Here is a 14398-nt window from a genome sequence, read left to right on the forward strand (position 1 = left end):
GGAAAATCCAATAATTTTCCGATCTCTCAACGCAGTCACAACCACAACCTGCTGCTGTGAGTAAATGCCACTGAAAAGCTCTCCTCTCATTTGAAAACATCGGCAAGGAATTTTAAGCGATCGTTTGTTTGGAACGAAGTTGTTAATCGTGGCAGGCGATCTCTATCATTCGGCTCTCTGGCGCTCTCTGCATAAGCTTAGGGATGTCGATTTGTATAAGTTCGTGAAAATCTTGTATATAAAATTCAATTTGTTTGTTTGTTTGTTTGTTCCGTATAGACTTAAAAACGGCTGAACCGATTACCTTGAAATGTTCACAGATTGTGTAGGTTGGTCTGAAAGGAAACATAGGCTATATAGGGGGGGCGGACCCTACCCCTTACCCAAAAATAATAGTGGACCGATCGGGACAATATGGGATTCAAATGAAAGGTATTCAAGAGTAGAGTACGAATTTCATAATAAAAGTTCGGTCCAAGTACCTGGGGGACCGCCCCAGCCCCAAAACCCCTTTAAAAAGGTTTATTTGTCGATCATGGCATTATCATTATCGATTATCGATCATACCTTTCAAATGAAATGTATTCGGGAGTAGATTACGAATATGGTCAGGAAGTATAAATAGGCTTTATAATTTATTAATAACGGAAGGGGGCGGACTCTCCACCGTTACCCCAAATACAACACCCAATATCAAAAGTGGACCGATAAGCACAATATGGCATATAAAGGAAGGAAACATAGGCTATATAATTTTTGGATATCGGTGGGACCCTCCCCCTTATGCCAAAAACACAACCCAAATCAAAAGTGGACGATCGGGACAATATAGGTATTAAATAAAAGGTATTCGAGAGTAGAATAAGAAAATGTTATTAAAATTTGAGTTTAAGTACCCATCTGGCCGCCCCAACCCCAAAACTCCCCCCAAAAAAGACATATTGGACGTTCATTTCAATATGGGGCTAAAATGAAAGGTATTCGGAAGTAGATTTCGAATTGGGCATACAAAATCAGATCGAAGTACAGGGGGCCACCCCTCAAAAACGCTATAAGACCCATTATGACACTTGGCTGAACTGATTTTCTTAAAATTTTCATAGATTGTGTACGTTTGTCTGAAAGGAAACATGGGCTGTATAATTTTTAGATATCGGGTGGAGGCGGAACCTTACCCCAAAAACGCCACCCATATCCGAAAGTTGTCCCATGGGCACAATAAGGGTATCAAATGAAAGGTATTGGAGACCAGAAAACGAATATGGTATTAAAATTTTGGTCCAAGTACCTAGCGGGCCCCCAGCCCCAAAACTCCCCTAAACAGATATATTCAAAGTTCATTTCAATATGGGACTCAAACGAAAAGTATTAGGCAGTAGATTACAAATATGGCATAAAACATTAGGTCCAAGTAATGGGAGGTCGCCCACCCCCAAATGGGCATATTAGCCGACCATGGCTAAATGGGACTCAAATGAAACGTATTAGGAAGTAGACAACGAATATGAAATTAAAATTTGTGTTCAAGTCTAGGTGGCACTTTTCCTTTCCTTCCAAAAATAAATCAAATAGGTAGATTGACCCATTATGACAATATGGGACTCAAATGAAAGGTATTTGAGATTAGAAAACGAATTTGATAGCCAAACTGAACTTCATTTCCGATTATGGCAATATGGAGATCTATTTTCAGGGCAAAGTGCCGGGGGCCGCCCCATCCCCAAAACACACTTCAAACAGTTCATATTTACCGACCATGGCAATATGGGGCTAACATTAAATTGATTTGGGAGTGCAGCACGAATTTGATATCCATATTTGAGTCGAATTGTATGACTCAAAAAGCACTTCTCATTACTCTACTTTACAAAACCACCAGATCTCGGAGATTGGTAATGCGATTCGTTCGAAGTTTTTTTTTTTGCACACTCACAGTCAAAACAAAATATGGTTCTATTGTTAGGTTCGGGTGCCTCGGGGGCCGTCCAAAACCCGCCAAATGGGTATATATACAACTCACGACATTATAGAGCTCAAACGAAAGGTGCTTGAAAGAAAAAAACGAATTTGATATCCAATTGAAGAGCCATGTGTTTGGGGAACTGCCCCATCCGAAAACACCTCCCCATTATGTAAAAGCTATTTGATGTTTAAATTGATCGATTTTCGGGAAATTTATACTCATTTTCTGGACAAAGTCCCTGCGTTCCATCCCACCCTCAAACAGAATTTATTTACCGAGCATGCCATTATGGGGCTCATATAAAATGTATTCGTAAGTAGAACACAAAGCGTGTCTCCAAGGCCAAGTGTCTCTCCAAACAGGAAATATTTACCAATACGATAATAGAGGATTCAAAAGAAAGGTATTTGGGAGTGGAGTAAAAATTTACCCAGGAACGGAGAAGGGGCACACTTTTCACACATCAATGAAAGCTTTCCGATTCAAGTCTAAACTCAATGATAAGGGACTTTTTTTATAGCCAAGTCCGAATGACGTGCCGCAGAGCGACACCTCTTTGGGGAGAATTTGGATTTGAACGCAGGAACGCAGCGTTATAGGCGGACATAGACTACTCTGGCACGAATTCCATATATAAATTCAGGGCGAAGTGTCCCAAGCCTAAAAAGATACTGGAGAGTTAAAGAAGACGCAGCGGAGCGGGCCGGTTAAGCTAGTTTTTTATATTTGTAAAACACAATGGGCCGGCGTGGTGTAAACTACATATGTATATGTGTACGTGGTCTGTTATGCAGAGAAGATAAAATTTAATTATTTTATAAAACCCAACTACCATAGGAATGGGGGTATACTTATCTATTATTTATTCCGTTTGTGGCACGTCGGTATATTGATCTGCGACCCCATAAATAAGGTTTAGTAGAGATGGACACAACATTGTCCAGACTTCAATCAGGTGCTGTAATGGGAAAGACCTAAGCTGGCGCATGGCAGACTCTTGTGGTTAAAACGCATCTTACGAGTGCATAGCCCGGGAATCGAATTGATCTATCTCTGGGTATAGTTTTTGTCTTAATTTTAAGACCTTGCCGTTTGAGAATAGGCTTTCTGCAGCCAAGAAACCAAATTGTTGTTTGAATATGGTTAGAAATTTTCGAGCTCACATAATTTCATCCTGACTATGGTCAGGTTTCTGCAGATAAATATCCACCATTGTAAGTCCGCTTCGGCGGCGGTAAAGGTCCCCCTGATGGTTCGTGGACAAGGAATTCCGAGATTTAAACTATTCAAGAGTACTGAGAATGGGAGACTCAGAGCCTGCATTCTTGCAAAGAGTAGTCTAAATGTTGTTCTTCTTCCGTCGCTAAGCACTGAAGATTCAATAGTAGTCAGCCTTGAAATAAATAAGTCTCATTACTGGCTGATTCACTATATATGGCATACGATTCAGAGATGCCAACTTCAAACCTTAAGTTGCTGGTTGAAGCCGCTTCTGCAGGAAAAAAGAGACTCGGAAGTTAGGATGGCAACAAAAGGGGTGAGCTGCCTATCGAATATATTATAAGTTGCAATCTGGCGATTTGTAATAAACGGGATAAACCGACCTCTATTACCCATAACAGGCAGAAGGTATTAGATATTACCTTTGTATCGGAAGATATTCACGCAAGAATATGCGACTGGGAAGTGTTGGACGACCACAGTTTCTCTGATCATCGTTATATTAGTTTCAGCCTTGGAGAATACGAGGGTTGCCTTTTACATTTTGGGATTAGAGAACACAAAAACAAATATTAATCATAAATGATCGCTTTATTGTTTTTCAAAATATGTTAACTTTTGGGCTCATACGCGTAAATCCACGATTCATCACTTGTCACGATATCATAGACGTGTTTTGAAGCACCGCAATCGTATTTTTGGAGCATTTCTTTCGACCAATCGACACGAGCCTTTTTTTAAGCGATTGACACATTGTATGGGATCCAGCGCGAACACATTTTTTTGGCGGTCAAATGTTCATGCATTATTGAATGTATGCTGGTCCTACAATGCCTAAGGTTATATTAATCTCACGATAGGTCACACGACAATTTTGCAATATCAGTTGGCGTACAGCATCAATGGTTTTTGGAACAACAACTGATTTTGGACGACCTTCACGAAATTCGTCTTGAAGTGAACCACGACCTCGATTGAATTTACCATACCATCGATAAACTCTGGTCCTTGATGGAGCTTCATCACCAAAAACTGAATTAAGTTGAGCTAATCCATGTCAAAAGTTGAAAAATAATCACACGAATTTTGTTCACGATTTAATACCACTATTTTGGCAAGATAAATCGTTTAAGTTAATGTAAGCAACACAAATAGCGCTCATATGTTAAAACATTCTGAGTACGTATAAACTCAAAAATGTCAAGCTTTACGATAGAGCTGTCATTTGACAGATTGCAACACAAGGATTGTCCAATCCCGAAATATAAAAGGCACCCCTTGTATACTTCAGAAGTAGGCCCTTGACTAAACGGAAGAAAGGCGGATTGGAATATCCCTGTTAACGGAAGTAACATAGACTTCTATAGGGATGGTTCCAAACTAGACGATCAGGTGGGCTTTGGGTGTACTCTATAGATCTAGAACTGGTCATATCGAAAAGATAACCGACCACTGCAGTGTGTATCAAGCGGAAATCCTTGCAACTAAGGAAGTGGTGGAATGGCTAAGATATAATGTAATAACGACGATTGGCATAAATATGTTCTCAGACAGCCAGGCAGCCATTAAATCCCTGGAGAACGTATTTCTGAACACAAAAACCGCCCTCGACTGTCGCAGATCTCTCAACGAGATGGCTGAATAGGTCAAAATTCACCTGTTCTGATTGCTGGGCCACAGAGATATCCCAGGAAATTGTAAAGCGGGCGAGCTTGCGAGACTAGGAACTAAAGGGTGATTTTTTTGAGGTTAGGATTTTCATGCATTAGTATTTGACAGATCACGTGGGATTTCAGACATGGTGTCAAAGAGAAAGATGCTCAGTATGCTTTGACATTTCATCATGAATAGACTTACTAACGAGCAACGCTTGCAAATCATTGAATTTTATTACCAAAATCAGTGTTTGGTTCGAAATGTGTTCAAATTTTGTTCAGCGATGAGGCTCATTTCTGGTTGAATGGCTACGTAAATAAGCAAAATTGCCGCATTTGGAGTGAAGAGCAACCAGAAGCCGTTCAAGAACTGCCCATGCATCCCGAAAAATGCACTGTTTGGTGTGGTTTGTACGCTGGTGGAATCATTGGACCGTATTATTTCAAAGATGCTGTTGGACGCAACGTTACGGTGAATGAACACATTTCGAACCGAACACTGATTTTGGTAATAAAATTCAATGATTTGCAAGCGTTGCTCGTTAGTAAGTCTATTCATGATGAAATGTCAAAGCATACTGAGCATCTTTCTCTTTGACACCATGTCTGAAATCCCACGTGATCTGTCAAATACTAATGCATGAAAATCCTAACCTCAAAAAAATCACCCTTTACCTTACACATTCCAGGGAAACTAGAATGCATGGGTGGGTATGCCTCTAGCGCCATGTAAGCTAAATCTTCAGGATCAGGCCCGAAGAACAACGAAAGATAGATGGTCACAAAGAGGACGCTGTGAGCATTCCAAAACTATGTGGCCTAATCTAGACTTGAAGAGGTCTACCACAGACGTCTCAGTCATTGTGATCGTCATAACAGGTCACTGTCTAATCGTAAAACATGCTGACAGACTGAAGTAACGGCCTTTGCGGAAGCTGTGAGGACATCGGAGAAGGAGAGTCTATAGAACACCTTCTGTGTGTGTGTCCCGCACTAGCAGTCAGAAGGAGTTCCACTTTAGGTTCTCATTTCTTTGCGAACCGGTCTGATTTAGCGGATGTGAACATTCGCAAGTTGTTGGGCTTTTTAAAGCGATATAATACGCTACACCTGCCCTATAAGTGGAAATTGGGAGCTATATCTTATTCTGAACTGAATTTAGAGGACTTCGGTGGAAGTTTTCAGATGGGTTATAAAATAATCCGCATACAATTTCGAGCAAATGTGTTCAAAGTTATAACTACGGCCTATACGTGCGGTACGGTATATATGTATATGGAAGCTACATAAAACTTTTAACGGATAAAACTTATAATGATAAAATTTAACAAAAATGTGTATTATCATAAGAGTTACATATATCCCTGCCCGATCCGCTGCGCCTTCACTCCCAAACACTATATCCTTTATTTATACCCAATATACCCATGATTAGCAAATATTTCCATTTGGGGAAGGGTTTTGGAGTCCCATATTGTCATGACTTCCCCCTTCCGATATCAACAAATTATGTAGCCTATCGCTCCTTCCCGACCATATTCACAATCTACTCCCTAATAGCTTTAATTTGAATCATATATTGGCATTATCATCCAAAAGGTTATTTGAGGGGTTTTGGGTCGGGGCGGCACCCTCAGTACCTGGACCCAATGTTTATTATCAATTTAATACTCTACTCCCGAATACTTTTCATTTGAGATGCATATTGTCCCGATGGGTCCACTTTTATTTTTGGGTGATGCTTTGGGGTAAGGGGAAGCTCCGCCCCCTTACGATATCAACAAATTCTATAGCCTATTGCTACTTCAAGACCAAATTCGTTAGCTACTCCCTAATACCTTTCATTGTCATAATCGTTCAATATGCCTATATGATATGGTTTTGGGGTCGGGGCAGTCCCCTAGGTATCTGGACCCAATTTTTAATAGCAAGTTAGTACTTTCAGACCATATTCGTAATCTACTCCCTAATACCTTTCATTTGGGTCCCATATTGCCCGAACACCGGTCCACTTTTATTTTTGTGTGGTGCTTTTGGAGTTAGGGGGAGAGTCCGCCCCCTTACGATATCAAAAAATTCTAAAGCCTATTGCTCCTTCCAGACCATATTCGTAATCTAATTCCCAATACCTTTCATTTGAGTCCTATTTGTCATTATCATCCAAAATGCTTATTTGAGGAGGTTTTGAGATATCTGGACTCAAGTTTTAATATCAAGTTAGTACTCTACTCTCGAATACCTTTCACTTGAGTCACATTTTCCCGATTGGTCTACTTTTATTTGATTTAGGAAGCGGTGCTATTGGCGTAAGGGCCATATATCAAAAAATTGTATAGCCTATTATTTCTTAGAAAACATGTAATAATATCTTCGCACGGGTAGTATCTTTGTCTCCTAATGAAGGTGGTCCACGTGAGATCTGAGGAGACAGCCCGTCGTAGTTCGAAGAGTGTTTTTCTGACAGATATATGAATATTATTCCACCGCCTGCCACATAGCTGACAAGACTTTGTCAGCATCCTTGACTTGAGGACCTTATTTCTACTTTTGACTTCACCTCACACGTATTTGTAGTGAACAATGTGGCTTGATTTTGCCCGTAGCAGAGCGTTGCATAGACGTTTCCGATGTTCGATTACCTCTATAGTTTCGTTGCTTATCCTTGGTTTTTGGGATCGTCTAGCAATGACTATGGTAGAAGTGGCCGTCTCCGCACATGCTGCTGTTATGTCGGCCCATATTTGGGTGTTATTTTGCAGCTTCTGCGTTAATGTTGTCTTGTATTCGCGCGCTGTTTCGTGTTCTTTTAGGCTTAAGAGGTTGAACTTTGTGATTTTTCTTTGAGTCCTTTTCACGACGGCTGGGCGGAGACGTAGTGTGCCCACTAAGAGCATGTGGTCACTATCGATGTCGGCTCCTCGTTTAGTTTTTGCATCCATCATCGAACCCAGAAAGAGTTTGCTGATAAGTACGTGGTCGACTTGATTACGGGTGTTTCCATCTGGTGATTCCCAAGTATATTTGCGTATATTTTTATATCCACCACCGAAGGATGGGGGTATATTCATTTTGTCATTCCCTTTGCAACACATCGGTGTATCCATTCCCGACCCTATAAAGTATATATATTCTTAATCGTTTTAAAAATCAAAGACGATCTAGCCATGTCCGTACGTCTGTCTGTTAAAATCACGCAACAGTTTTTCAAAATAGGGTTATTGAGCTGAAACATTACATGGTTTATTTTTTTGTCCATAGGCAGATTAAGTTCGAAGATGAGCTATATCGGACTATATCTTGATATAGCCCCCATATAGACCGATCCGCCGATTTAAGGTCCTAAGCCCAAAAAGCCACATTTATTATCCGATGTTGCTGAAATTTGGGACAGTGTGTTAGGTCACTTAGGACATCCTTCTTCAATATGGCCCCGATCCGTTCAGATTTCGATATAGCTGCCATATAGACCGATCTCTCGATTTAAAGTCTTGCCCCATAAAAGGCGCATATATTGTCCGATTTCGCTGAAACTTTACACAGTGACTTATATTAGGCTTTTCGACATCCGTGCCGTATGTGGTTCAGATCAGTCTATATGTGGGTATAGCTTTGAACAATGATTTGTACTTTTTAGACCACTTAATGTCAGTGCCGAATTTGGTCCAAATCGGACCATATTTCGATATACATAGCTGCTATGGGGGCATACATTATGCATTTTTCACCGGATTATCATGAAAGGTGGTATACACATATACCCGATGTGGTGGGTATCCAAAATTCGACCCGGCCGAACATAATGCCTTTTTACTTGTTATGGGATAATTTTGTGTCCCCCATAAAGAGCCGGTCTCTTCTGCAGAAATCAAGCAATATGTAGCCATTGCCATTCCTGGCATCGCAAAGTCCTTGCATAGTTGTTAATGCCCACCTTGGCATTGAAATCTCCCATAACAAGTTTAATGTCTCCTTTTTATAGAGTCTAGTCATTGAGTCGAGTTGGGAATAGAATTGATCCTTTGTTTCGTCTTTATCGGATTCGGTTGGCGCGTAGCATTGTACAATGGATATTTTGCGGAATTTAGAATTTAATCTTGCCGTCACAATGCGTTCGGATATAATATTGTATGATAGAAAAGCTCGCTTGCTTTCGGCGACAATAAAAAACTGACCCCATTTATTGGGTGGATTTCATTTCCCGAAAAAAGAAGTGGTATCCACCTTGAGGATCTACAGTCCCGGATTTCGTCCATCGTACTTCGCTTAAACCGAGGATGTCTAGCTCGTCGTTTGACATCTCGTTTTGAAGCAATAGCAGAGTAAAAATCCCCTTAACGCTAGCCAAGCCCAATAACAACAAAACACGTCGTGCAAAATTTCATTCCAATCGGATAACAATTGCGCACTCTGGAGGCTCAAGAAATCAAGACCCCCAGATCGGTATATATGGCAGCTTTATCAGGTTATGGTCCGATTTGAACCATACTTGGCACAGTTGTTGCATATCATAACAAAACACGTCGTGCAAATTTTCAGTCAAATCGGACCAGAATTGCGCCCTCTAGAGACTCAAGAAGTCGAGACCCAAGATCGGTTTATATGGTAGCTATATCAAAACATGGACCGATTTGGCCTATTTACAATCTCAACGGACCTACATTAGTAAGAAGTATTTGTGCAAAATTTCAAGCGGCTAGCTATACTCCTTCGAAAGTTAGCGTGGTTTCGACAGACAGACGGACGGACGGACGGACAAACGTGCGGATATGGCTAGATCGACATAAAATGTCACGACGATCAAGAATATATATACTTTATGGGGTCTCAGACGAATATTTCGAGTAGTTACAAACAGATTGACGAAATTAGTATACCCCCATTCTATGGTGGAGGGTATAAAAATAAATACATTTTGTTTTTGACAACCCTGTTTGTTGCAGTAGATCTACGAGTATATTCGCTGCTCTCAACAAAGATTTTCTTAGTCTCCTCTCAATGCAGTTATATCTCGATGCCACCTTTTTTCTTCGTACTCGCACTCGTACCATCTCATGCTCAGTAATGTTCGCCAACGAGCGTCCTGTGTTTAAAAATATCTCTTGTGTTTATTTTCAATTTTTAATGTTTTCAATGTTCCACTTAAGAAGAACGTTGTTTGTGTTCTTCGTCCCTCCTCGGTTCTACTCACATATTCCCGTGCCTTATGTCTGCACTTGGTATGTCGCACTTTGTTTCTTTCAGCAGCGGGCTTCATTTGGGATTTCGCTCTTATTTTGTTGTTATTTTCCCAAAAAAGAATTATTGCGTTATCGCTTAAACAACTTGTATGATTTACGAAAGTGCAACCGATATGCCTCACGTTCCATTCCAATTTTCGAAAACAAAAGTCGATGATAAATGTGCTGCGATTCGTTCGACTGCTGCATGCGAATCTGGTCCAAATGAATGGACAAAAATTTCATCTCATAAACAAAAGTTTAAATTTTTTTAACTTACATTTACATTTTTCATCTTTGGCAAACAAATTTTCTATATACACACAGAAAAAAAATAAAAATCGGTTTCAATCACGCAATTAATTGATCCAACAAATTTTTGAATTGAAACAACTTCAATCACGAAAATGATAATATCAATCACAGTTTTTAAAAAAGGTGATCACAAAAATTGGGTATTTAATAAATAAAAACCTGATGGAATATTTCCGGAGTTACTACAAAAAGAGACAGACTATCTGGCGCCTCATCTGGCCAAATTTTTCACAGCGTGACTAGGGCTTGCATATACTTCGAAAGCCTGGCAGGATGCAAGGGTTGTGTTTATACCCAATCCCAGCAAGGCAAGTTATGCGACACCAAAGGCCTACAGACCCATAAGCCTTACGTCCTTTCTACTCAAAATCATGGAACGTATCGTGGACACCATGATAAAGGGTAGGACATCCAGCGAACTGCTCAAATACAAACAGCATGCCTATGTCAAGGGAAGGTAGGTGGAGACTGCCCTGCACGAGGTTGTGCATAAAATAGAAGAATCCTTCGATGCCAAAACATACATACTGGCGGTATGTATTGACATCGAGGGGGCTTTTAACAATGTGCGGACCGACACACTGATCCAGGTCATTAGAGACTGGATAAACCATATGCAATGGAACAGGTGGATAAATAGTGTCTGCAATGGCATAAATATAAGGGAGAAAGTGGCACAGGGCACGCCACAGGGGGGCATTTTATCGGCACTCCTATGGGTGACCATAATAAATGACCTATTACGGATGCTAACTGGGGAGGGATTTGAACCCTTCTGCCACGCAGACGATGTTATCATACTTCTAAGGGGTAATGATCCGAACGAGCTATGTAGAATGGCCGAAAAGGTCTTGCATATGGCATATGACTGGGCTAAACCCAGTGATCTCAATGTTAACCCAAAGAAGACTGAAATATGCTGTTCACGAGGAAGACGAAGTTGGGCCAATTTGACGCACCACGTTTCCGCAATTAGATGATTTCGATATCTGACAGGGTCAAATACTTAGGTGTGATCTTGGACAGGAAACCGAATTGGGAGTATCACATTCAGGAGCGTACTGAGAAGGCTCACAGATGTTGGGCACAATGTAGACGGGCCGTAGGCTCGAAATAGGGCTTGAATCCGAGGATAGTCCACTGGCTCTACAGGACCGTAATTAGACAAATACTTACTTACGCCTCAGTAGTTTTGTGGACTACTATGGAGAAAAAGTGCAACATAAGGACCATACAACAGTTTCAGAGAACATGTTGTCTTGGCATAGGCGGAGCGATGAGGGCCATGCCCACTAGGGCACTGGAGACTATTCTAGATATCCGACCCATTGACATACAGATTAAGTGTGAGGCAGCCACTGCGGCAATGAGACATAAGACGATGGGAGAATGGATTGAGGATAGGTGCAGCTCCTACCATCGCTGTATAATTGAGGCGACGATAGAATACATAGAAGGAAGGGAAGAGGTTTCCGATCGGATACCTGAGATGAACCTTGAAGTCAATTGCGAGGCACTACTGCCATCGGCACAGTCTTGGATTGGCGGAACCCTAGTATTGCCATCTGGAAGATCATGTTACACGGATGAATCAAAGCTAGAGGACAGAGTGGGCCTGGGGGTCTATATTGAGAATCCAGAGACTGAGATCTGTTTTAGACTGCCTGACCATAATACGGTCCTGCAGGCGGAGATCCGGGCGATCACGGAATGCGTGAAGTGGTGTGGTGCTAACGCGAGGACTTCGAGTGTGAACATTCCTGTGCCTCTGGCAGCAGTGCCTCGTACTCGACTTCAAGGTTCATCTCATGTATCCGACCGGAAACCTCTTCCCTTCCTTCCAGGTTTCCTATCGTCGCCACGATTATACCGCGATGGTATGAGCTGCTCCCATTCTCAATCCATTCTCCCTGTCTCACACTTAATCTGCATGTCAATGGGTCGGATATCTAGAATAGTCTCCAGTGCCCTAGTGGGCGTTGTTCTCATCGCTCCGCAACATGTTCTCTGAAACTGTTGTATGGTCCTTATGTTGCACTTTTTCTCCATAGCAGTCCACCAAACTACTAAGGCGTAAGTAAGTATTGGTCTACTGGTCAGTGGACTATCCCCGGATTCAGGCCCCATTTTGAGCCTACGGCCCTTCTACATAGTGCCCTACGTCTGTGAGCCTTTTCAGTACGCTCCTGAATGTGAGACTTACATTTCAGTTTCCTGTCCAAGATCACACCTAAGTATTTGACCTTGTCAGATATCGAAATCGTCTAATTGAAGAAATGTGGTACGATAAATTGGCCCAGCTTCGTCTTCCTCGTGAACAGGCATATTTCAGTCTTCTCTGGGTTAACATTAAGAACTCTGGGTCTAGCCCAGTCATATGCCATACGTTAGACCGTTTCGGCCCTTTTGCATCGGATCCTTACCCCTTAGAAGTATCATAATATCGTATGCGTAGCAGACTAGTTTAAATCCCTCCTCTGCCAGCATCCGTAATAGGTTATTTATGGTGGTCACCCATAGGAGTGGCGATAAAATGCTCATCATCAAAAACAATAGGTGCAGATAAAAAAAAAACATGTTTTGGTATGGAAACAAAAACATTTAACTGCTGTCGAATTCCGCTTGCGGAACAATTAAAAATTTCCGTGACTATTCCGAAAGCAGAATAGAATTCCAACTCTTCAACTGAGGGACTCAGGCGACATGCTATGGTTTGCCCACCTGAGACCTTATTAATAAACGGATGGGTCTAAATTCGAAGGGGCAACAGCGTAAGAGTCTAAATTGAGTGCCTTGAAATCGCGGAATCATTAAGACTTCTGGTTGGGTGTAGGGTCTTTGAGGTGTTCGCTCCTCTGAAGGCAATTTCGATTCGATGCCCGATCGGAATGGCATGATATACTTTGCTCTGAACGCTTTGGCTTCGGGTCATTTGAGATTGGTTAGAAGTTGTAATAAACTACTTCCAATAATGGGGAAAGGTTAGGTTAGCTTGGATGAGGATAATACCAGACAGAGACTCCAGGTATACGTTGGGGCCATATTGTGGCCAATTGAGTTCCTCAAACTATTGGGAAACGTGACAGGCTCTGCTGGATCAGGAACATCAAGGTGTGGCGGGCAACACGACGGCCGATGAATGGCTAGGGATGGATCGTTGCTAAGCGCAGATCATGCTACGGAATCCGTGAAAGGGTGGACGTCTTTTACAATGACCACGCAAATGAGGTAGACCAGGATGCACTTATAAGGTGAGGTCATGCGAACTGGTGAGTAAAATTTTTTTATTTTTGTTTTGACTTTGCAATAAATCTATATGTGAAATGCTTGATAACACAGCTGTGTGTTTTTTCTTATATCTTAGAAAGATGTTCTATTTGATACGATATTCCACACATAAACAACTAAACAGTGTTATAATGATGAAAATGCAAATATAAAACACATTTGAAGAAGATAAATTGTAAAACAAAGTTTATTTCTAAAAACATTTTGACGTGACAATTTACGACATTTGCCGCTCAAAGTCGTTTCTTTGGGGGTACTTTCTTGTTGTTGTGCTAACGACGCTACCTCTCAATTGTACCATGGAGGTAGACAAAGGCCGAGTCTCCGCAGAGCAGGACACCACCTCTCTTGATTTTGAGGTAGCATGACCTCGGACTGCAGATAGCAGTTCTGAATGGTCATTGCAATTGCCGGTATTTGACTTCGCGCCGGACCCAACAAGAGACGGACCTCTGCATGATGTGTGATAACGAGGAGTTAGAGACGGCCTTGTACTTTTTGTGTCATTGCCCCTCACAGGATAATAAGGTGAACACCTCTTTCCGTGCATGGATCCAGGCACAGACCAGTTGTCATTCCTTTTTTATTTGTGGACTTTTTGCTTGTGAACAACAAAATATTGAGTGCATTATCCAAAATCAGTGGTTAGTGCAACTCTGATTTTGTGTATGTTACTAGTTCCCGCCATTTTTCATTGTTTGTGTGTGTTAACTATAATCGACACACCCAACCAAAACTAT

This window comes from Stomoxys calcitrans, chromosome 2 (genome assembly GCF_963082655.1).
Source record: "Stomoxys calcitrans chromosome 2, idStoCalc2.1, whole genome shotgun sequence".
Lineage (NCBI taxonomy): Eukaryota > Metazoa > Arthropoda > Insecta > Diptera > Muscidae > Stomoxys > Stomoxys calcitrans.